Source organism: Hypanus sabinus, chromosome 22 (genome assembly GCF_030144855.1).
Source record: "Hypanus sabinus isolate sHypSab1 chromosome 22, sHypSab1.hap1, whole genome shotgun sequence".
In the NCBI taxonomy this organism is placed as follows: Eukaryota; Metazoa; Chordata; class Chondrichthyes; order Myliobatiformes; family Dasyatidae; genus Hypanus; species Hypanus sabinus.
Genome location: NC_082727.1, coordinates 13580735 through 13604808, shown reverse-complemented (window position 1 = coordinate 13604808; position 24074 = coordinate 13580735). Strand labels below are relative to the sequence as shown.

Sequence of the window (24074 nt, the reverse complement as noted above, 5' to 3'; positions counted from 1 at the left end):
CTGGCCACTTTATTAGGTACACCTGCACACTTGCTCATTAATAAAAATATCCATCAACCAATCATGTGACAGCAACTTAGTGCATAAAAGCATAGAGGCATGGTCAAGAGGTTCAGTTGTTGTTCTGACCAAACACCAGAATGGTGAAGAAATGTGACCTAAGTGACTTTGACCACGTTGATGCCAGATGGAGTGGTTTGAGTATCCCAGAGACTTCTGATCTCCTGGGATTTTCATGCACAACAGAATCTAGAGTTTACAGAGAATGGTACAAAGGACAAAAATACATCCAGTGAGCGGCAACTCTGTGGGTGAAAAAGGCCTTGTTAATGAGAGAGGTCAGAGGAGAATGGCTAGACTGGTTCAAGCTGACAGGAAGGCAACAATACCTCAACCATGCATTACAACAGTGGTGTGTGAACACACAACATGTCGGACCTGGAAGTGGACGGGCTACAGCAGCAGAAGATCTCACCGGGTTCCACTCCTGTACCTAACAAATTGGCCACTGAGTGTTTAAGCCCATCTGCACTTCAACTTCCAAGTGAGGTTTCTTGCAAATGCAGCTAAAGGACTCAGGATTAGCAAGCAGACGAGCAAGACCACAACCCCAGCCCACATCCCCTTGACTAACGTGGCAGCCTGCTCACAGAGTTGCTGCCAACTGCTCACCCTGTGTTCCCTCGCAGGGAAGCGATACCTCCTGTTTCTGTAATGGTAAACACCAGCCTTTGGACGGAAAATCACTTCAGTACAAGTGCTCTGATAACATCTCCATGTGAGTTATATTAGCATTATAACTTAATTTGGTGCACGGTAGAGAGAGAGAGAGAAACGCATGTCTGCAGCTTTCAGCAGGAGTCCAAGAGAGAGATAGCGGTCGGTTTACAAGACCCAAATGGAAAACTTCAAGTCATTTCACCCTCCCTTTTCGTTTTGAAGTTCGATGGCATTTAGAATAAACATAAAGTGAAGATCAGCTGAATGGTTTCCAATGGAGTGAATTACCCCGACCGCTTTCATCTTCCCCAGGCTTACAGCCAAGTATTTTTTAATTTTGCTTCTTTTTTTGATGCAAAGCGGCAGCCTCTGGGGTTACAGGATGAAGGGGGAGAGGAGATTGAAAGAGCAAGAGTTCTTGGCACTGATTGGGGTGGTTTATTTTGCGAAAGAGTGAAGAGGAAGGTGACTTTGGGCACAGAAAGCATTGGATCCACTTAAAGATATTGTTGATACACAAAGGTAAAATCACTCAGTCAAAACCAGCAGTCCATTTTTACAGAAAAGCTGGGAATTGGCATGGTGTCTCAGTGTGAGACAGGCTAGCATAGCGGTTAGTCTGACGCTACTAAAGCACCACTGACCCAGATTCAGCTCCGTCGCTGTCTGTAAGGAGTTTGCATGTTCTCCCCATCACCTCATTGGTTTCCTCCAGGTGCTCTGGTTACCTCCCACATTCAGGTTAATTGGTCACATGGGTGTCACATGGGTGCACAGCCTTGTCAGGCTGGATGATTGTGTTACTGTGGTGAATTTCTAACGAATTGAAGGGCTTGAGATTTTGAAATGCCTCAAATTTAGTCAACTTTATTGTCATAGACGCAAGTCCTGTACATGTATACAGAGATAAAATGAAAAAAATTACTTACAGCAATATCAGACAGAGAGTGTCAGATAATTGGAAATGGTGTATTATTGCCACATGTACCAAGCTACAGTGAAAGTCTTTCATACAGATCAGTTTGTTACACAGTGCATTCAGGCAAAACAAGTTAAAACAATAACGGGTAACAGACACAAAGACAGTCCAATGCAGGGAGATGATAAGTGTTATAACTTATCACGTAAGTTATACACAGTTTTTACAAGAAAGAAAATGATTAAAAACCAAAAACAAAACGAAGTTCAGTTTAGTGCAAAGAGATCAGAGTGGTCATGGTGTTGCTAAACTGTAGCGGTTAGAGTTTGCTCTTCAACATGATCTCTTAAAATCCTTGAAAGTTCAGAAAATCTTCATGTAGCGAAGTTAAACTTGAGAAAGGGGTTAGACATGATGCAAGGTCAGAGTGAAAGATTTGTTCTGAGGATGATGGGGAAGTCTGTGGTAAAGACTTAGAGCAGGTGTTCCCAACCTGGGGTCTACGGACCCCTCGATTAATGGTAGGGGTCTATGGCATTAAAAAGAGTTGGGAACCCCTGCTCTAGAGGTGTCCAGGAACCCTTGGGATCACGCACCCATCTATGAGTAAAATGGAGGAATGTTAAGGGTGAGATGAATAGGGAACCTGTATAAGCGAAAACACTTCAGTGGCAAGTATAGGGTGCACCCTTGCAGTAAAATACACCTGTTCTGCATTGTTATTCTTTTACCTCATTCTACCTCAATGCACTGTGTAATGACTTGACTTGTATGAACTGTATACAAGGCAACCTTTTCACTGTATCTCGGAACATATGACAATAATAAACCAATTGCAATTCCAATTTTGCCTCCAGTATTCCAGCTTTTAGTTCAGATTTCCAGCATCTCCGCCTTCATTGCTTTCCAACTCTGAGTGCCAGACTCAAGCCCTATCGCCACTGGCCAAGCAGCAGAAGTACCGCGGCCGTCACCAAGTTCTGTTCACCAAATCACTGTGATGTCAGATTTTTAAAAAACTGAAAGATGCCCCAGTGGGGTTTCTTTGTTGGCATGTTTACTCTCTATTCAATCACTTGATTTATGTTCATTTTAATACATGACTTCAAAAGTAGTTAAGTGCACTGTTGGCTGAATCCCCCAAAGTTGTCTGTAGAATCTCAGCCTGCACTCTCCAACTATTCATCCAAAATGATATTAAGAGTTAACTGGTAGGACACTTTCTGTGTCAGCCTTTAAATTCACAGCCATCATGCTTCATCTAACATTCCCAAAACTGTGCATCAACATCCTTATAAGGAGAACCAGTGAAGCAAGGTTTCCTGGATGGAATGTGCTGCCAGGGATGGTGATAGAGAGACACATTAGGGATATTTAACAAGCTCTTAGAAAGGCACATGGATGAAAGGAAAATGAAGGATTATGTAGGTAAATCTCCTCTGCACCCTCTCTAAAGCTTCCACATCCTTCCTATAATGAGGAGACCAGACTGAACATAATAATCTAAAGTCCTGCAGAGGGGTTTCGGGCCGAAACGTCAACTGAGCTTTTTTCCCCCATGGACGCCGCCTAGCCTACTGAGTTCCTCCAGCATTTTGTGTGCGTTGCTCACAATATTCCATGTGTGGTCTAACCAGAGAGTTACTGAGCTGCATATTATCTTGCGGCTCCTGAATTCAAAGCCCCAACTAATGAAGGCCAAAACACCATACGACTTCTTAGGAGACCGAGGCTGAGGAGAGCACAGGTAGGTTCAACAGATAGAATCCTTTTAGAGTCAGAGAGTTATTGACAAGTACAGCACAAAACAGGCCCTTTGGCTCATCTAGTCAAAGCCAAAACTGCTCCCATCGGGCTGCACTGGAACCATAGCCCACCATACCCCTACCATTCATGTACCTGTCCAAACTTCTCTTAAATGTGGAAATTAAGTTCATATCCATCGGTGGAAGCGGCCCATTCCACACTTTCATGAGTCACTGAGTGAAGAAGTTTCCCCTAATATTCCCCTTGAACTTCTCACCTTTCACCCTTAATCTAAGACCTCTGTATATAGTCCCACCTAACCTCAGTGGAAAAATCCTGCTTGCATTTATCCTATCTATACCCCTCAATTTTGTATACCTCTATCAATTCTCCACTCAACCTTCATTGTTCTAAAGAATACAGTCCTAACCTATTCAATCTTTCCTTAGAACTCAAGCCCTCCAGACCCGATAAGGTCCTTGTAAATTTTCTCTGTTCTCTTTCAACCTTGTTTACGTCTTTCCTGTAGGTGCCAAACCTTCACACTATACTTCAAATTAGGCTTTGCCAATGTCTTACACAACTTCAATGTAACATCCCATTTCCTGTACTCAATACATTGATTAATGAAGGCTAACACATCATAAGTGTTCTTTACGCCATATCTACCTGTGACGCCACTTTCAATTAATCATGGACCTGTATTCCCAGATTCCTTTGTTCTACTGCACGCCTCAGTGTCTTACCGTTCCTTGTGTAGGACCTACCCTGGTTGGTCCTACTGAAGTGCAAAACCTCACATTTTCTGCATTAAATTCCATCTGCCATTTTTCAGCCTATTTTTCCAGCTGATACAAATCTCACTGCAAGCCTTGGTAGCCTTCCTTACTGTCCACTACTCCCCAACTCTTGGTGTCATCTGCAAATTTGCTGATCCAGTTAACCAGACTATCATTGATAGTACGTGACAACAACAAAAGACCCATCACCTATTCCCGTGGCACACCGCTAGTCACAATTCTCCAGTCAGAGAGGCAACTCAGCTACCACTCTCTGGCTTCTCCCACAAAGCCAATGTCTAATCCAATTTGCTACCATCTTCAGTATCAAGCAAATGAACCTTCTTGACCAGCCTCCCATTCAAGACCTTGTCATATCCCATGTAGACAACACACACTGCCTGGTAATTTCCACAAAAAACTCTAAAAGATTGGTTGGACATAACCTACCATGGACAAAAACTATGCTGACTATCCTTAACCAGTCCAGGTCTATCCAAATATTTCTATATCCAGTCCCTTAGAATCCCTTCCAATAACTTTCCCACAATGCAACAGATGTCAGACTCGCCAGCCTATAATTTTCTGGTTTGTGTTTAGACCCTTTCTTAAACAGTGGAACAATATTGGCTATCCTCCGGTCCTCTGGTACCTCTCCTGTCATTGAGAATGTTTCAATTATCTCTGCGAGGGCCCCAGCAATTTCTGCACGTGCCTCCCAAAAAGGGTCCAAGGGAACACCTTGTCAGGCCCTGGGGATTTATTCACCCTGATTTGCCTCAAGGTGGCAAACACCTCCTCTTCTGTAATCTGTACAGGGTCCATGAAATTGATGCTACTTTGCCTCACTTCTGTAGACATCTTGTCTGTCTCCCAAGTAAATACCGATGCAAATAATTTATTCAAGACCTCCCCCCTCTGTTTTGGGTCCACACGTGGATTACCATTCTGGACTTCCAGAGGACCAATTTTGGCCATTGTAATCTTTTTGCTCTTAACGTATCAGTAGAATCCCTTAGGATTTTCCTTCACCTTGTCTGCTAGAGCAACCTTATACCTTCTTTTAACCCTCCTGATTTCTTTCTTAGGTGCTGTCTTGCATTCCACAAGAACTTCATTTGTTCTTACCTGCTACACACCTTTTTTTCTCGTCAAGTTTTCTGGAAAGTGGCGTCTAAAATCAGAGGATACAGGTTTAAACTGAAGGGGTTGGACTTAAAGATCTGGGTCAATGAGACTGGTGAGTATATGGAGCAAGCTGACAGACGTGGTAGGTACATAATAGGCACCCATTAGTCTTGTGAGACCATGAATTTGCGGCTTGGAAGGTTTCCAGGGCGCAGGCCTGGGCAGGGTTGTATGGGAGACCGGCAGCTGCCCAAGCTGCAGGCCTTCCCCTCTCCACACCACTGATGTTGTCCAAGGGAAAGGCACTAGGACCCAAGCAGCTTGGCACCGGTGTCGTCGCAGAGCAATGTGCTGTTAAATGTTTTGCTCAAGGACACAACACACTACCTCAGCTGAGGCTTGAACCAGTGACCTTATCCACTGGGCCACACGCCAACACAACATATTAAAGCAATGTAGGCAGGTACATTGTTTGGAAAGTTTTAGAGGATGTGCAAATCAGTTTAGCACAGCTAGGATTCTTGGTCACCTGGACAAGTTGGGCCTTGGGAACTTTTTCTAAGCTGTATAACTGCAAATCAGAATCAAGTTTTAATATCATAGGCATATGCCATGAAATTTGGCTTTTTTGACGCTGATCAACAGAAAATGACTTTTTATATCAAAGTGAAAACAGATCTCTATAAAGTGGTCTAATTACAAAAATAAAACACAAAATAATTGATTGCATAAATATTCATCCCCTTCAAGTCAGTATTTAGTAGATGCAATTTTGGCAGCAATTACAGCCTTGAGTCTGTGTGGATAGGTTTCTATCAGCTTTGCACATCTGGACATTGCAATTTTTCCCCATTCTTCTTCACAAAACTGCTCAAGCTCTGTCAGATTGCATGGAGATCATGAGTGAACAGCCCTTTTCAAGTCCAGCCACAATTTCTCAAGACTCTGACTTGGCCACTCCAGGACATTAACTTTATTGTTTTTAAGCCATTCCTTTGTAGTTTTGGCTTTATAGTTGGGGTCATAGTCGTGCTAGAAAACAGATCTTCTCTCAAGTCACAGTTCTCTTGCAGACTGCATCAGATTTTCCTCCAGGATTTCCCTGTATTTTGCTGCATTCATCTTACCCCCTACCTTCACAAGCCTTCCAGGGCCTGCCGCAGCGAAGCATCCCCACAGCATGATGCAGCCTCCATCATGCTTCACTGTAGGGACAGTGTGTTGTTGATGTGCAGTGTTTGGCTTAAGCCAAACACAGCATTTAGTTTAATAGCCAAAAAGCTCAATTTCAGTTTCATCAGACCATAGAACCTTCTTCCAGCTGACTTCAGAGCCTCCCACATACCTTCTGGCAAACTCTAGCCAAGAATTTTTCAACAGTGGCTTTCTCTTTGCCACTCTCCCATGAAGCTGTGACTGGTGAAGCACCGGGGCAACAGTTGTTGTATGTGCAGTCTCTCCCATCTCAGCTACTGAAGTTTGTAACTCCTCCAGAGTTGTCATAGGTCTCTTGATGGCCTCCCTCACTAGTTCCCTTCTTGTCACTCAGTTTTTGAGGATGGCCTCCTCTAGACAGACTCACAGCTGTGCTATATTCTGTCCATTTCTTGATGTTTGACTAAATTGTACTCCAACAGATATTCAGTGACTTGGAAATTTTCTTGTATCCATCTCCTGACTTGTGCTTTTCAATAACCTTCTCACAGAGATAGCTAGATTGTTCTTTTGTCTTCATGGTGTAAATTTTACCAGGATACTGACTCACCAGCAGTTGGACCTTCCAGATATAGGTGTGTTGTTACGACAATCAATTGAAACACCTTGACTGCACACAGGTGATCTCTATTTAACCAATTATGTGACTTCTAAAACCAGTTGGCTGCACCAGTGATGATTTGGTGTCATATTAAAGGGGGTGAATACTTATGCAATCAATTACTTCGTGTTTATATTTGTAATTAATTTAGAACACTTTGTAGAGATCTGTTTTCACTTTGACAAGAAAGAGTCTTTTTCTGTTGATTAGTGTCAAAAAAAGCCAAATTAAAAGCCAAATTAATTCCACTGTGATTCAATGTTGTAAAACACTAAAATATAAAAACTTCCGAGGATGGGGTGAATGCTTTTTATGGGGGGGGTGCATGTGCGTGCGCGCGGGTGTGCGTGTGTGTGTGCGCGCAGAATAGTCAAATTAAATATGTAGTGCAAAAATAGATATATAAAATGTAGAGGTCATGTTCATGGGTTCAATATCCATTCCGAAATCGGATGGCAGAGGAGAAGAAGCTGTTCCTGAATCACTGAGTGTGTGCCTTCAGGCTTCGGTACCTCCTTCCTGATGGTAGCAATGAGTACAGGGCACGACCTGGGTGATGATGGTCCTTAATGATGGACACCGCCTTTTTGAGGCACTACTCTGAAAAGATATCTTGGATACTACAGAGGCCAGCACCCAAGATGGAGCTGACTAATTTTACACTCTCTGCAGCTTACTTCAATCCTGTACATTAGCCCCCCCCACCCCCAAACCAATACCACATGGCGACACAGCCAGTCAAAATGCTCTACATCTGTAGAAATTTGCAAGTGTTTTGGGCAACACCCGAAATCTTCTCAAGCTGATTTGCCTTCTTTATAGTTGCATCAACATGTTGGGACCAGGTTAGATCCTCGGAGATATTAACCCCCAGAAACTTGGAATTGCTCACCTTCTCTGCTTCTGATCCCTCTATGAGGACTGGTGTGTGCTCTCTCATCTTATCCTTTCTGTTGTCCACCATCAGATGTTTGATCTTACTGACGTTAAGTGTTGTTGCGACACCACTCAACTACCTGGTAAATCCCGCTCCTCTCATCACCATCTGAGATTCTGCCGATAATGGTTCTATCATCAGCAAATTTGTAGATGGCATTTGAGCTGAGCCTCAGATTTTGTAATATTGTAATCAATATTAGACTGGTTGAAGAATTGTCCTTGATCAGAAGACTGGACAAACACCCCTTGTGGTTATTTTGTGGAAATTCTTCAAAGATAAAGAATTGGGGGATTCTAGGACCAAAGGGCACTGCCTCAGAAGAACATCCCTTTGGAACAGAGATGAGGAGGAATTTCATTAGCCAGATCTGTGGAATTCATTGCTACAGGCAGCTGTGGAGGCCAATCATTGGGTATATTTAAAGAAGTTTCATAGGTTCTTAATTAAAAAGGGTGTCAAAGGTTACAGGGAGAAGGCAGGAGAATGGGGTTGAGAGGGATAAAAAATCAGAATGGGGAGGAGCTGACTTGATGGGCTGAATGGCCTGATTCTGTTCCTATGTCATAAGCTTTCATGATTTTATGGATGAGGAAGTGGCGGCCTTGCAAACTCTGAAAGCTGGTTTGAGACTGTTTGGGGAGTATACCAGTAAGGCTGATATACTTCCTTTCAGATGATAATTGCTCAAAGTTAATTGCATATAGGATTGATGGAAACAATAAGAAATTTTGACTAAGTCTCTCTAATTGGCATATATAGAGACAAAGTCATTAAATCTCTAATAAATGTAATTTTCTTCCACAATATCGCTGCTGGTTCACCCAGAAAGAAAACTAATTTGTACAGCAGCAATCAATACTACAGATTGTACTCCAATTAGACAACACTCCAAACAAGCCCTTGTTAACTGTGTCCCTCAAGCCATTTGCTGTGGCGTAAATTCTTGCACCTCATTTCTCCAGAGTGGAGCAGTGATGGAGGGGAGTTCACTCCGCAGCCACTGAGATGGCTGAGGGATGAAAGGAGAGTGCCTTGGGTGCCTCTTGAAGGCTGTGGCGCACCAGCAGATGAGCAGAGATGGTGGACCATCCTGGGTGCCATTATCCAAACATTGACGGCGCAGGAGCCTCTTCCCCTGAGCTGTGACATTTAGCAAAACATGGTTATGTCCTCAAAGGCTGCATGCACACAGCTCAAGAATTAACTTGAGGGGCAACTACAAGGCATCAAATGAACAGAGCTGTAATCAGCCACATTTCCTGCCTAGGACTGCTGTCCCGGTGACTCCCACAGGGAAACACATGTGCCTCATTCTTCAAAGAGACAGCTCCCCGGAACAAATAAGTCCTGATCACTTTCAGCTGTCAAAATCGGAGACGATGCGGTGTTTCCTGTGGGTGAATAGCCGACCTCCAGTTTACCGGTGAAGAAGGAGGTGATTTTGGACCATCGAGTCTCTACCAGCTCACAAAGCAACCTCATTTGTGTCCAGAAGCAGAGGGCACAGAAGCATGACAGGATGAGGAGGAATTTATTTTGCCACAGAGCGGTGAATTAGTGGAATTCATTGCCACAGGAGACCAGGTCACTGGGAATATTCAAAGTGGAGGTTGACAGGTTCTTGATTAATCAGGGTGTCAAAGGTTATGGGGAGAAGGCAGGAGAATGGGGTTGAGAGGGATAATAAGTGAGTCATGATGGAATGGCAGAGCAGACTCAATGGGTTGAATGTCCCAACTTTGCTCCTATATCTCATAGTCTTATGGTCCTATTCCCCCGTTATTTTTCCCTGTAACTCTTCCCTCCACGTTTCTATTCAACTACTACCCCCGTCCAAGATTCTACCACGTGTGGTGGCGTGGTGGCATAGTGGTTAGCACAACGTGTTACAGTACCGCCAACGCGGGTTAAATTCCCACCACTGCCTATAAGGAGTTTGTATGGCCACGTGGGTATCTTCCTGGTGTTCTGGTTTCCTCCCACAGTCCAAAGGCATCCCATTAGTTGGTGAATTGGTCATTGTAAATTGTCCCATGATCAGGCTGTAGGGTTAAATCGAGGGTTTCTGGGCAAGGTGGCTCGGAGGGGCAGAAGGGCCTAATGGTGTTCTGTCTCAATAAGCACTCCACAAGAGGAGCAATCACAGTCCAAGGTCTGAAGTAAATATATTATCAAAGTACGTACATGTTGACCATATACTACTCTGAGATTCATTGTCTCGTGGGCATCCACAGTAAACACAAAGAAGCACGATGGAATCAAGGAAAAACCACACACAAAGATGGAGAAACAAGCAAAGTGCAAACAACAGCAAGCTGTACATGTACAAAACAGGAAAAAAAAAACAAATAATAATAAGTAAATAAAACTGAGAGTATGAAATGTCATCCTTGAAAGTGAGTTCATAGGTTGTGGAATCGGTTCAGTTTTGAAGTGGGTGAAGTTATCTACATACCCTTCAAGAGCCTGATGGATGAAGGGTAATAGCTGTTCTAAGTGGCCAATTAGTCCATACACCCACAAAGTTCTGAGATGTGGGAAGACACCAGAATGCCAGGAGGAATTCAGAGTACACAGTCAGTGGAAGAACGTGAAGTTCTGCATAGATGGCCAGAAGTCGGGACTGAATCCAGGACCATATCCCAACAAGACTGCAGTTCTACCAGTTTAATCTCTGTAACACCGTCACCTCCACGGTGCGGAGCTGAAATGAGTGCTCTCCGAGAGCATGGTGGTTTGGATAAACTGAACATGAAAGGGAACTTGAACTTAAGTAATGAAAATAAGGATGAACACTAACTTTATTTATCACATGTGCACCAAAACATCAAAACGGTGAAATTCCTCTTTCTACATCGACAACTGACACAGTCTGAAGATTGTGCTGGGGGCAACCCACAAGTGTTGACAGTCTTTGGCGCCAATATGGTATGGCCACAACCTACTAACCCTAACCCGTACGTCGCTGGAATGTGGGAGAAAGAACGCCAGCCCACCTCCTCAGCACCAGAACTGTTCCCCTTCACCATCAGATTTCTGAACACAAACACCCATGAACACCACATCAATATTTTGCATTACTTACTTAATTTATTATATATACAGTATAATATATCGGGCCTATTAACAATTTTTGTTAATATTACTTTCAGGGGAGAAACTGAGAATCATGACGGAGGGGAAAGCAATGGGGCTTTTCAATAAATGTTCACCTGAGACTGACTGAATTATCCAATATCCCTCAGTTATAAAGGGAGCCAACATATTCAAAGACCCCTCCCATCCCAGCCATTCTCTGTCATCGGGCAGAAGATACGAATGTTAAAAACATTTGTCACCAAGCTCAAGGACAGATTCTTTCCCACTGTTATTAGACTTCTAAACTGACTTCTTGTCGCACTGCCGCAATATTCATGGACTCAAGGCTTTTTACTATTATTTTCGTGTGACTACTTAACGAATATATTATATGCGCTTGCTGTCTTATATATCCTGTATGTGCCTTGTGCTGTGTGTGACCGTTGGTTCTGTGTTTTGCACTTTGGCCCCAGCATAACACTGTTTTGTTTGGGTATTCATGAGTGTTCATGCCTGGTTGAATGACGATTAAGCTTGAACTTGTACGATAAGTTGACTCCTGATCTCACGACCTACCTCGTTTTGATCATGCACCTTATTGTCTACTTGCGCTGCGCTTTCTCTGTAGCTGTAACACTTCATTCTGCATTACAACATAGAGCATAGGACAGTACAGTGCAGGAACAGGCCATTCGGCCCACAATGTTGTGCTGAACCACCTAAAAAGCAAATCAGAAACACCCAAACACTAATCCCTCCTGCTTGCAGAATGTTCATATTCTCCACCTTCCTCACATCCATGTGCCTATCCAAACGTCTCTTAAAAGCCCCTAATGTATTTGCCTCTGCCACCGTACCAAGCAGCACATAACAGCCAGACATAAGACCATAAGATATAGGAGCAGAATTAGATCATCAAGTCTGCTCCACCATTTCATCATGGCTGATCCAATTTTCCTCTTCGACCCAATCTCCTGCCTTCTCCCTGTATTCGTTCATAGCCTGACAAGTCAAGAATCCTTCAACCTCTCCCTTATGTATACATAAAGACTTGGCCTCCACAGCTGCCTGTGGCAAAGAATTCCACAAATCCATCATCCTCGGGCTAAAGAAATTCCTCCTCCTCGCCATTCTAAAAGGTCACTCCTTCATTCTGAGGCTGTGTCCTCTGGTCTCGTACTCTCCCACCATATGCATATCCAACAAGGATGCTGCATCAGGATGCTTTTTATCAATTACAACTCTGCATTTTATACCATCATCCCCTCAAAACTAATCAGTAAGTTCCAAGACATGAGCCTCAATACTCCCTTGTGCAGATGGATCCTGGATTTCCTCACTTGTAAACCCCAGTCAGTTCAGATTGGCAAAAACAAATCCTCCACCATCTCCATCAGCACAGGTACGCCACCAGAGATGTGTGCTTAACCCCCAGCTCTACTCACTTTACACCTATGACTGTGTGGCTAAGTACAGCTCCAACACCATATACAACAGTGGTTCCCAACGTGGGGCATATGCCCCACAGGGAGGTAATTTGATTTTTAAGGGGGGCAATTCGAGAATGAGTTATTAACAGTGAATTTTTTCTAGTAAGTCTGTGTGAGTATGAGTGTGTGTGCGAGTTAATACATATGTGTATATACAGTATGCATACATAAAAATACTTGTGTATGTACATGTGTAATTGCGTATGTACTGTATATACAGTGTATCACCATCATTACAACCGTCAAATGGCTTTCATAATTAAATTAATGAATTGACTGATGTAGGAAGGAACGAATGAACAAGTCCAAACGCGTAAGAAACTCGTACGAGGTCACGCCAATGCTGCTTTTTGCAGTAGCTTTCGGTTCTTGGTGGTGTGGAGGTGTGTACATTGCGTCATCTCTTTTAAACGGTGTATCTGTCTTTGTATGCTGTAGAAATGAATCGGCATTGTTTTTTATTTCTTTATTATTATTATTATTTTAATATCACTTAATGTTCTTTTTTTTACAATTTCTTAGTAATCTCTTCCTCAGAACTTTAACAGTCCTTTGGTTCTTTTATTTTTCTCTTTCATGAATGCCATGTTCTTTGGAAGCTTGTTTAAACCAAGTTCATGGTCTTTTAGGCTTCCTCCAGGTGAATAGGAGTTCACTTTTTGAGTAATAAGAATCATATATCACCACAGGGGGCATCAGGATTTTAGAGGTGATTAAGTGGGGCATGGCCAAAAAAAGGTTGGGAACCACTGATATACAAGTTTGCTGATGACACCACTGTTGTGGGCTGTATCAAAGCTGGTGATGAATCAGCTTACAAGAGGGATATGGAAAACTTGGTTCAATGGTGTAATAACAACAACCTCTCATTCAATGTCAATATGACCAAGGAACTGATTGTAGATTCCAGGAGAGGGAAACCAGAGGTCCATGAGCCAGTAATCAGTGGATTATCAGAGGTGGAGAGGGTCAGTAACTAAATTCCTGGGTGTCACTATCTCAGAGCACCTGTCCTGCACCCATCATATAAATATCATTGAGAAGAAAGCACGACAGTGCCTCTACTTCCTCAGGAGTCTGTGGAAATTTGGCATGACATCAAAACCATTAGCAAATGCTTGATGGAAAGTGTGCTGACTGGCTGCATTATGGCCTAGTATGGGAATACCAATACCTTTGAGTGGAAAATCCAACAAAAGATACTGAATTCTGCCCAGTGCATTGCAGGTAAAGCTCTCCCAACTATTGAGCACATCTACGTGAAATGTTGCTGTACAACATCAAAGATTCTCGCTGCCCAGGCCACGCTCTTTTCTCATTGCTGCCATCAGGTAGAAGGTACTAGAGTCTCAGGACTCACCCCACCAGGTTCAAGAACAGTTCCTACCCCTCAACCATCAGGCTCTTGAACAAAAGGGGATAACTACATTCATTCTAATCCTGGTGTTCCCACAAGCGATGGTCTCACTTTAAGGACTCCTTATTTTGTTCTTTCATACTTGTTACTTATTGCTATTTATTTATATTTGCATTGGCACAGTTTTTTGTTCATTGATCCTGTTCTATACATTTTCTAAGTCCACAGGATAAAGAATCTCAGGGTTGTATTCGGTGGCATGAATGATAATAAATTTTATTTTGACCTTTGAACATAGGAAACATCCTCTCCACATCCACTTTATCAAAGCCTTTCACCATTCAATACATTTCCATTAGGTCACCCCTCGTTCTGAATTCCAGTGAATACAAGCCCAGAGCCATCAAACGCTCTTTATATGACAAGCCATTCAATGCGAGAATCATTTTCATGAACCTGCTTTGAACTCTCTCCAGTTTCAGCACATCCTTTCTAAGATAAGGGACCCAAACATGCTCACAATACTCCAAGTGAGGCTTCACCGGTGCTTTGCAAAGCCTCAACATTACATCCTTGCTTTTATATTCTAGTTCTCTTGAAACGAATGCTGACATTGCATTTGCCTTCACTCACTCAACACGCAAGTTAACCTTTCGGGAATCCTTTAGGAAAATAAGGTCTCGCAAATCCCTTTGTGCCTCAGTTTTTTTGTATTTTCTCTGAGTAAAAGCCTTTCCCCTCACATCCCCCTTGAACCTACCCCCTCTCAACTTCAATGCATGCCCTCTGGTATTGGACATTTCAACCCTGGGAAACAAATGCCCCTCAGTTGCTCTATCTATGCCTCTCAATAAATCTCCCCTCAGCCTCCACTGCTCCGGAGAAAACAATCCAAGTTTATCCAGCCTCTTGTGACAGCACATACCCTCTAAACCAGACAGCATCCTGGTAAACCTCTTCTGCTCCCTCTCCAAAGCCTCAATATCCTTTCTGTAGTGGGGCAACCAGAACTGTAGGCAATACTTCAAGTGCGGCCAAACCAGAGTTTTATAAAGTTACGACATAACCCCTTGACCTTTGAACTCTGTTATTGCTTCTCTTTTGTACTGTCTTAAATATTTATATTTCTAATGTTTATATTTATCATGTTTCTTTGTTTTTTGTGCTCTTTAAGCTTCTTGTGTTTTTATGCTGCATCAGATCTGGAGTAACAATCATTTTGTTCTCCTTTACATTCGTTTACTGAAGAATCTCAGAGAGAAGTTGTTTCTTTTAACTGATTGGGGCAACGAGCCTAGACTGCGCAGGCGCATGACGTAACGCGCCAAAGGTTTAAAACAAAAGACCGCCATATACAGCAGCCATTGTCAGAATGGACTGAGTCAGAGTGGGACAGGTTTGGCTCAACAGGCTTCAGCGTGAACAGGCAGAGGCGAGGGTAGTTTCCGGTAAGTTTTGTTTTGTTTCTTTAGAGTAGCGAGAATGCCAGGCAGGATGTTGGAATGCTCCCCTTGCAGGATGTGGGAAGTCAGGGAGACCTCTGGTGCCCCTGACAACGACACCTGCAAGAAGTGCATCCAGCTGCAGCTCCTTACAAACAGCATTAGGGAACTGGAGCAGGAGCTGGATGACCTCCGGATCACTCAGGAGAATGAGGAGTTTATAGACAGTAGCTACAGGGAGGTAGTTACGCCAACGGAGCAGTGCACAGGTAATTGGGTTACCGTCAGGCGAGGGAAGGGGAAAGGGCAGGCAGAGCAGGTCTCCCCGTGGCCATTCCCCTCAACAACAAGCATACCGATTTGGGTACTGTTGGGAGGGATGACTTACCAGGGACAAGCTGCGGAAGCTGGATCTCTGGCACTGAGTCTGGTTCTGCAGTGCAGAAGAGAGGGTGGAAGAAGAGGAGAGCAGTAGTGATAGGGGACTCCATAGTCAGGGGTACAGACTGGAGATTCTGTGGTCGTGACAGAGACTCCCGGATGGTTTTTTGCCTCCCAGGTGCCAGGGTCAGGGATGTCTATGATTGCGTGCACAGCATTCTGAAATGGGAGGGTGAGCAGCCAGATGTCATGGAAGAAAGAGTGAGGAGGTCCTGAAGAGTGAGTATAGAGAGCTTGGTAGGAAGTTAAAAAGCAGGACCTCGAGGGTGGTAATCTCAGGATTGCTACCTGTGCCATGTGCCAGTGAGGGTAAGAGTAGGATGCTCTGGAGAATGAACATGTGGCTGAGGAACTGGTGTAGGGGGCAGGGTTTCAGATTTCGGGATCATTGGGACCTCTTCTGGGGCAGGTGGGACCTGTACAAGAGAGACTGTTTATACCTGAACTACAAGGGGACCAATATCCTTGCAGGGAGGTTTGTTAGTGCTATTGGAGGGTGGGGGTTTAAATTAGATTTGCAGGGGAATGGGAACCAGAGTGACAGAGTAGATAGTGGAGCAGGAATGAAAATAAATGATGTTAAAGTTACATGCAAAGTCACAAATTGAAGAGTTGTGTTTGGTGGTGATAATCTTCTGAGGTGTGTCTATTTCAATGCGAGGAGTATTGTGGGGAAGGCTGACAAATTGAGGGTGTGGATTGACACGTGGAATTATGACATTGTAGCCATTAGTGAAACTTGGCTACAGGAGGGGCAGAACTGGCAGCTCAATGTTCCAGGGTTCTGATGTTTCAGACGTGATAGAGGCAGAGGGATGAAGGGTGGGGGGGGAGGCGTGGAATTGCTAGTCAGGGAAAATGTTACAGCAGTGCTCAGGCAGGACAGATTAGAGGGCTCGTCTACTGAGGCCATATGGGTGGAGCTGAGAAACAGGAAAGGTATGACCACATTAATGGGTTTGTATTATAGACCACCCAACAGTCAGCAATAATTGGAGGAGCAAATCTGCAGAGAGATAGCAGACAGCTGCAGGAAACATAAAGTTGTGATAGTAGAGGATTTTACTTTTCAACATATAGATTGGGACTTCCATACTGTTAAAGGTCTAGATGGGTTAGCGTTTGTAAAATGTGTTCAGGAAAGTTTTCTAGATCAATATATAGAGGTATTGACTAGAGAGGATGTAATATTAGATCTCCTATTAGGAAACGAGTTAGGACAGGTGATGGAAGTGTGTATGGGGGAACACTTTGGTTCCAGTGATCATTACACCATTAGTTTCAACTTGATCATGGATAAAGATAGATCTGGTCCTCGGGTTGAGGTTCTAAACTGGAAAAAGGCCAAATTTGAAGAAATGAGAAAGGATCTAAAAAGCGTGGATTGGGACAGGTTGTTCTCTGGCAAGGATGTGATTGGTAAGTGGGAGGCCTTCAAAGGAGAAATTTTGAGAGTGCAGAGTTTGTATGTTCCTGTCAGGATTAAAGTCAAAGTGAATAAGAATAAGGAACTTGGTTCTCGAGGGATATTGGAACTCTGATAAAGAAGAAGAGAGAGAGATGTATGATATGTATAGGAAACAGGGAGCAAATAAGGTACTTGAGGAGCATAAAAAGTGCAAAAAAATACTTAAGAAATCAGGAGGGCTAAAAGAAGACATGAGGTAGCTTTGGCAGTCAGGGTGAAGGATAATCCAAAGAGCTTCTACAGGTATATTAATAGCAAAAGGATAATAAGGGATAAAATTGCTCCTCTTGAAGATCAGAGTGGTCGGCTACGTATGGAACCAAAAGAAATGGGGGAGATCTTAAATGGATTTTTTGCGTCTGTATTTACTAAGGAAACTGGCATGGAGTCAATGGAAATAGGCAAACAAGTAGTGAGGTCATGGAACCTATACAGATTGAAGAGGAGGAGGTGCTTGCTATCTTGAGGCAAATCAGAGTAGACAAATCCCCAGGACCTGACAGGGTATTCCCTCGGACCTTGAAGGAGACTAGTGTTGAAATTGCAGGGGCCCTGGCAGATATATTTAAAATGTCAGTATCTATGGGTGAGGTGCTAGAGGATTGGAGGATAGCTCATATTGTTCCGTTGTTTAAAAAAGGGTCTAAAAGTAATCTGGGAAATTATAGGCTAGTACGTTTGATGTCTGTAGTAGATAAATTATTGGAAGGTGTACTAAGAGATAGGATCTACAAGTATTTGGATAGACAGGGACTTATTAGGGAGAGTCAACACGGCTTTGTGTGTGGTAGGTCATGTTTAACAAATCTATTAGAGTTTTTCGAGGAGGTTACCAGGAAAGTAGATGAAGCTAAGGCAGTGGATGTTGTCTACATGGACTTCAGTAAGGCCTTTGACAAGGTCCCGCATGGGAGGATAGTTAGGAAGATTAATTCGCTAGGTATACATGGTGAGGCAGTAAATTGGATTAGACATTGGCTCAATGGAAGAAGCCAGAGAGTGGTAGTGGAGGATTGCTTCTCTGAGTGGAGGCCTGTGACTAGTGGTGTGCCACAGGGATCAGTGCTGAGTCCATTGTTATTTGTCATCTATATCAATGATCTGGATGATAGTGTGGTAAATTGGATCAGCAAATTTGCTGATGATACAAAGATTGGAGGTGTAGTGGACAGTGAGGAAGGTTTTCAAAGCTTGTAGAGGGATCTGGACCAGCTGGAAAAATGGCAGATGGAGTTTAATACAGACAAGTATGAGGTATTGCACTTTGGAAGGAAAAACCAAGGTAGAACATACAAGGTAAATGGTAGGGCACTGAGGAGTGCAGTAGAAAAAAGGGATCTGGGAATACAGATACAAAAGTCCCTAAAATGGCATCACAGGATGATAGGGTAGTAAAGAGAGTTTTTGGTACATTGGCCTTTATAAATCAAAGTACTGAGTATAAGAGTTGGAATATAATGGTGAGGTTGTATAAGGCATTGGTGAGGCCGAATTTGGAGTATTGAAGTACAGTTTTGGTCACTGAATTACAGGAAGGATATTAATAAGGTTGAAAGAGTGCGGAGAAGGTTTACAAGGATGTTGCTGGGACTTGAGAAACTGAGTTACAGAGAAAGGTTGAATAGGTTAGTACTTTATTCCCTGGAACATAGAAGAATGAGGGGAGACTTGATAGAGGTATATAAAATTATGATGGGTATAGATAGAGTGAATGCAAGCAGGCTTTTTCCACTGAGGCTAGGGGAGAAAAAAACCAGAGGACATTGGTTAAGGGTAAAGGGGGAAAAGTTTAAAGGGAACATTGGGGGGGGGGCTTCTTCACACAGAGAGTGGTGGGAGTGTGGACTGAGCAGCCAGATGAAATGGTAAATGCGGGCTCACTTTTAACATTTAAAAAAAACTTGGACAGGTACATGGATGAGAGGTGTATGGAAGGATATGGGCCATGTGCATGTCAGTGGGACTAGGCAGAAAAATGGTTCGGCACAGCCAAGAAGGGCCAAAAGGCCTGTTTCTGTGCTGTATTGTTCTATGGTTTTACTGACAATAGACAATCTTGAATCTTGTGTCATGAATGTGCTTACATTTTGGAATGACCTGTATGGATGGCATACAAACCAAAGCTTTTCTCTGTACATGTGACAATAATAAACCAATTACCAGTGCCGACACATGGAGGTCAGACCCAGAGTTCTGAAGAATGATAGGGCGGATAGGAATGGTTGAATGGCTTTCTCTAAGTCTCTATGGAGAATCTTCAGCACGGCCTTACCAAGAGCAATATGCTCCCTGCTCCCCCCCCCCCCCCGAAGTTCGGAGGTAGGTGAACCGAAGCGTTGTGCAGTTGTACACCTGTCACCCAGGACGTGAGCCAGTTACGTTGTACCTGCACAACCACAGCTGTGATGATGAAAGTGGAAAGATGTCAGAGCCATGGTGAAAATCGAAAACAGCTGCCGAACCCTCGCATTACAAGCCCCAATCAAGATGATCTGGTGAGCAGCCAGGTTGTGGAGTTGCTCGCTGTTTGTAATTGAACAATGCAGACCTGATGTTCTTGTTGCTGAGCCAGGTAATACAGTCCATTCCATTTCAATGTATGTCTGCTTAGTGTCAAGGCTATTTAAAAGTCATTTCTCATTCATTTCATTGGAGCCTGCCAATTACTTATGCAGCTTAAGTGGGGGGTGGGAGGGAAGTGTGGCACTCTGCCATCAGGACCCCTTACAAAGCCCCACCACCTGGTTCCTCCGGAAAGCTGTTCTGAATTTGGGAGCCCTCTCTGGAATGCACAACCTGGGAATGACATCTCTGGAAGCGATAATGGGAGCAGGGGAAAGTTTGCCATGTGTCAGTCGAGCAGCTTGCGGTTACGCCGTACAGCTGACTTGCCAGTTGCCCCACGCTCGCTGGCACTGAGGCTGTGGCTTGGTCTGACTGATCCGGGCTCCGTGTCTGCCAGCTCGGCTTTGCTCTGCTGCGTGATGAACTGAGGCTGATGGTTTGGGCCTGCTCTGGCTGCTCCTGGCTTTGAGTTAATTGTCTCGATTTAGTTCTGACAGATGCTGCTTGCTTTCGTCGTTTGCACAGTTCGTTTTTTTTTCTCTCTCTGCACATTGGGTGTTTGTTAATCTTTTTTTTAATGGGTTCTTTCGGGTTTCTTGTTTCATGGCTGCCTGTAAGTAGACAAATCTCGTGACTGTATGATTTATACATACTTTGAACTTTGAACTTTGACTTCCATCACCAGTCAACCGAAATCCAGGAATCTGAGATACAAAGGGACTTGGGAGTCCTTGTACAGAACACCCTGAAGGTTAACTTGCAAGTTGAATCCATGGTGAGGAAGGCAAATGCCATGTTAGCATTCATTTCAAGAGGTCTAGAATACAACAGCATGGATGTGATGCTGAGGCTTTATAAGGCACTGGTGAGGCCACACCTTGAATATTGTGAACAGTTTTGGGCCCCTCATGTTAGAAAATATTGCTGGCATTGGACAGGGTCCAGAGTCTTGTCTACGTTAAACTTATTACATTCATCTGCCATTCCTTTGTGTCCCATTACTACCTCACCAGCATCAGTTTCCAGTGGTCCCTCGTCCTCCTCATTCTTATATAACTGAAAAAGCATTTAGTATCCTGCTTTAGATTATTGGATAGTTTGTCCTCATATTTCATCTTTTCCCTCCTTGTAGCTTTTTCAGTTGCCTTTTGTTGGATTTTAAAAACCTCCCATTCATCCAACTTCCCACTCACTTTCGCTACCTTAAATGCCCTTTTCCTTGGCTTTTTATGCAGTCCTTAACTTCCCTTGTCAGCCACGGTTGCCCTGCCATTTGAGAACTTCTTCTCCTGTGGAACATATCTCTCCTGCACCGTGTGGTCTATTCCCAGAAACTTCAGCCACCTCTGCTCTGCTATCATCCCTGCCAGTATCCCCCTCCAGTCCACCTGGGCAAGCTCCTCTCTCATGCCTCTGTAATTCCCGTTATTCCATCGCGATACTGATACATGTGACTTCTCTCTCTCAAATTGCAGTATGAATTCAATCATATTATGATCACTGCCTCCTAAGGGTTCCTTTACATTAAGCTGACTAATAAAATCTGGGTTATTACACAACACCCAGTCTAAGGTGGGCTTTCCTCTAAAGGCTCGACCACAAGCTGTTCTAAAAAGCCGTCTCGTAGGCATTCAACAAGTTCACTCTCTTGCGATCCGACACCAACCTGATTTTCCAAATCCCCTTGCTTTTTGAAGTCCCACATCAGAATGCTGACATTACCCATATTACATGCCTTTTCCAACTCCCTTTGAAACCTCAACCCCACATCTTGGCTACTACATGGAGGCCTATATACAATTCCTATAATGGTTTTTTCACCTTTGCAGTTTCTTAACTCCACCCACGAAGGTTCGAAATTCTCTGGGAATTAAGGGTTGTGGGGAAAATGGAGGTGAGTCCATGGCCAGATCAGCTGTGATCTTACCGAATGGTGGAGCAGGCTCAGTGGACTAGATGGCCTATTTCTTATGTTCTTGTGTTCTTATTGACCCTATGGCACCTCCTTCTAAAGACGTAATTCCACCTCTTACCAACAGAACCACACCACCACCCTTTTGATACCTTCGATGTTAAACTCCCAACGATGACCTTCTTTCAGCCATGACTCAGTGATGCCCACAACGTCATACCGACCGATCTCTAATTGCGTGACAAGTTCATCCCACCTTATTCTGAACGCTATCTGCATTTAAATACAGCACCTTCAGTCCTGCATTCTTTGTCCTCTGTGGTACAATTGAACTCTTTGCTCTGTCTGCATTTGTACCCAGTCATTGGCTTGTCCTTCCTTACATTCATATTACATACAGTATTACATTATCTACTTGTAAGCCTGCTGGCTCATCCTCAGCTCTATCACCCTTTGTTTCCATCCCCCCACCAGATTTGTTTAGACCACTTCCAGCAGCTCCAGCAAACCTGCCCACAAGGATATTGTCCTCCTCAGATTCAAGTACAACCCACCCCTTTTGTCAGGGCATTGGAGGCCTTCCCACACCCTGCAAGAGTAGTATTCAACTACCCTGCCTGGTATCCCGTATGCTCTAACTGTGCAATATGACAGAAAGAAATAACTGAAGAAACCCACCTACACCCTCTGTTCCTCCTTGCCGAAGCCCAAGTTACCCATTTTAAAAAGGCACCCATTCCCACAATGACCACTCTGCTTAAACTGTTCTTATTTCTATTGGCCCTTGCCAAGTGCTTAATTATGCACAATCCAACGTCTCCTCGGGGACTGTGGCAAGCAAAATGCCTCAACTGCTCTCACTTACTTCTTTTGAACTCTCTCTCCCACTACATGATCCAACATCTATCAGGACTAGAAACCAAGTGGACAGTAGCCAAAATAAGATGGTTCAGCCTTTTACCTCTTTCACCTACACTCTCCTAGCTTGTTACTCCTCGCTCACTCGCCTCCCCTCTCACCTGGGTTCACCTCTCTCCTCCCAGCTCCTGCTCCTTCCCCTCTCCCCCTCCCCACCATTTTCTTATCCTGGCTTCTACCCACTTGCTTTCCAGTCCCAGTGAAGAGTCTCGGCCCAAAACATCGACTAGTTATTCACCTCTGTAGACGCCACCTGACCTGCTGAGTTCCTCCAGCATTTTGTGAGCATTGCTCAGGATTTCCAGCATCTGCAGAATCTCTTGTGTTTGCATCAGTCACACTGTGACCATCCCAGGGATTTGTCCTGACCCACACTTCGCAGTTTCACAGTGTCTCTGTTAATGCCAAGCTCCCTGCTATACATTAAACTGACTTGGATGGCTGATCAAATAAAACTGCAGGTTTTTAAATAATCCAATTTCATGTCCTTCCTTTTCCACGGAATAAGCCCCAGTTTGGCAAACTCTGCACAGATCTTTGCCAATGATAGACTGATGCCTAAATCCCTGCTGCAAGATTTTCTTTCCATTGAAGCTAAAACGTATCGGCTGTGTAGTGAGGGCTCCGCTCTCCACAAATGTCCGGTGGAGAGCATCTTGATTGGCAGCATCACAGCCGGGTGTGGAGGGTCTGATGCACAAGAGGTTGCTGAGGGTTGTAGATTCAGCCAGCTCCATCATGGGCACAACCCTTCCTGCCACTGAGGACATCTTCAAGAGGCAAGGCCTCAAGAAAGTGGTGTCCACCAGTAAGGACTCTTGCCATCCAAGATATGCCCTGGTCAGGCCCCACTTGGAGTACTGTGCTCAGTTCTGGATGTGGAAGCCATAGAAAGGGGGCAGAGGAGATTTGCAAAGATGTTGCCCGGATTGGGGAGCATGCCTTATGAGAATAGGTTGAGTGAACTTGGCCTTTTCTCCTTGGGGCGACGGAGGATGAGAGGTGACCTGATGGAGGTGTACAAGATGATGAGAGGCATTGATCGTGTGGATAGTGTGGTGAACTACATATACCTGTCTGGACACGCCCTCCCCTGCTGACTGCTCCTGTGGCTCCTCCCACAGACCCCGGTATAAAGGCGATTGGAGGTACAGCCCCGGCCTCAGTCTCCAGGATGCAGTGTGGTGGTCAATTGCTGCTTCTTCTTTCTTCCAGTTTATCTTGCCTCACGTCTCCAAGAGTTATTGATGGTGCATCAGATAGTCAGAGGCTTTTCTCCAGGGCTGAAATGGCTAGCAGAAGAGCGCACAGTTTTAAGGTGCCTTTACTCAGAGACTGATGAGTGTGTGGAACAG

The 24074-nt window shown here is 44.1% G+C and overlaps 1 protein-coding gene and 1 long non-coding RNA gene across 2 annotated transcripts in view; one reads left to right on the top strand and one right to left on the bottom strand.

Annotated features, from left to right (window-relative positions):
- Positions 1 to 24074, bottom strand: part of hpse2 (heparanase 2) — a 461866-nt gene that overhangs the window by 369353 nt on the left and 68439 nt on the right. The gene's annotated exons all lie outside the window — the stretch shown is intronic.
- LOC132379345 (uncharacterized) overlaps positions 1 to 24074 on the top strand; it is a 59785-nt gene that overhangs the window by 2442 nt on the left and 33269 nt on the right. The window contains exon 2 of the long non-coding RNA XR_009507394.1: positions 5253 to 5404. This is a non-coding gene — a long non-coding RNA (uncharacterized LOC132379345). The remainder of the gene's footprint in view (positions 1 to 5252; positions 5405 to 24074) is intronic.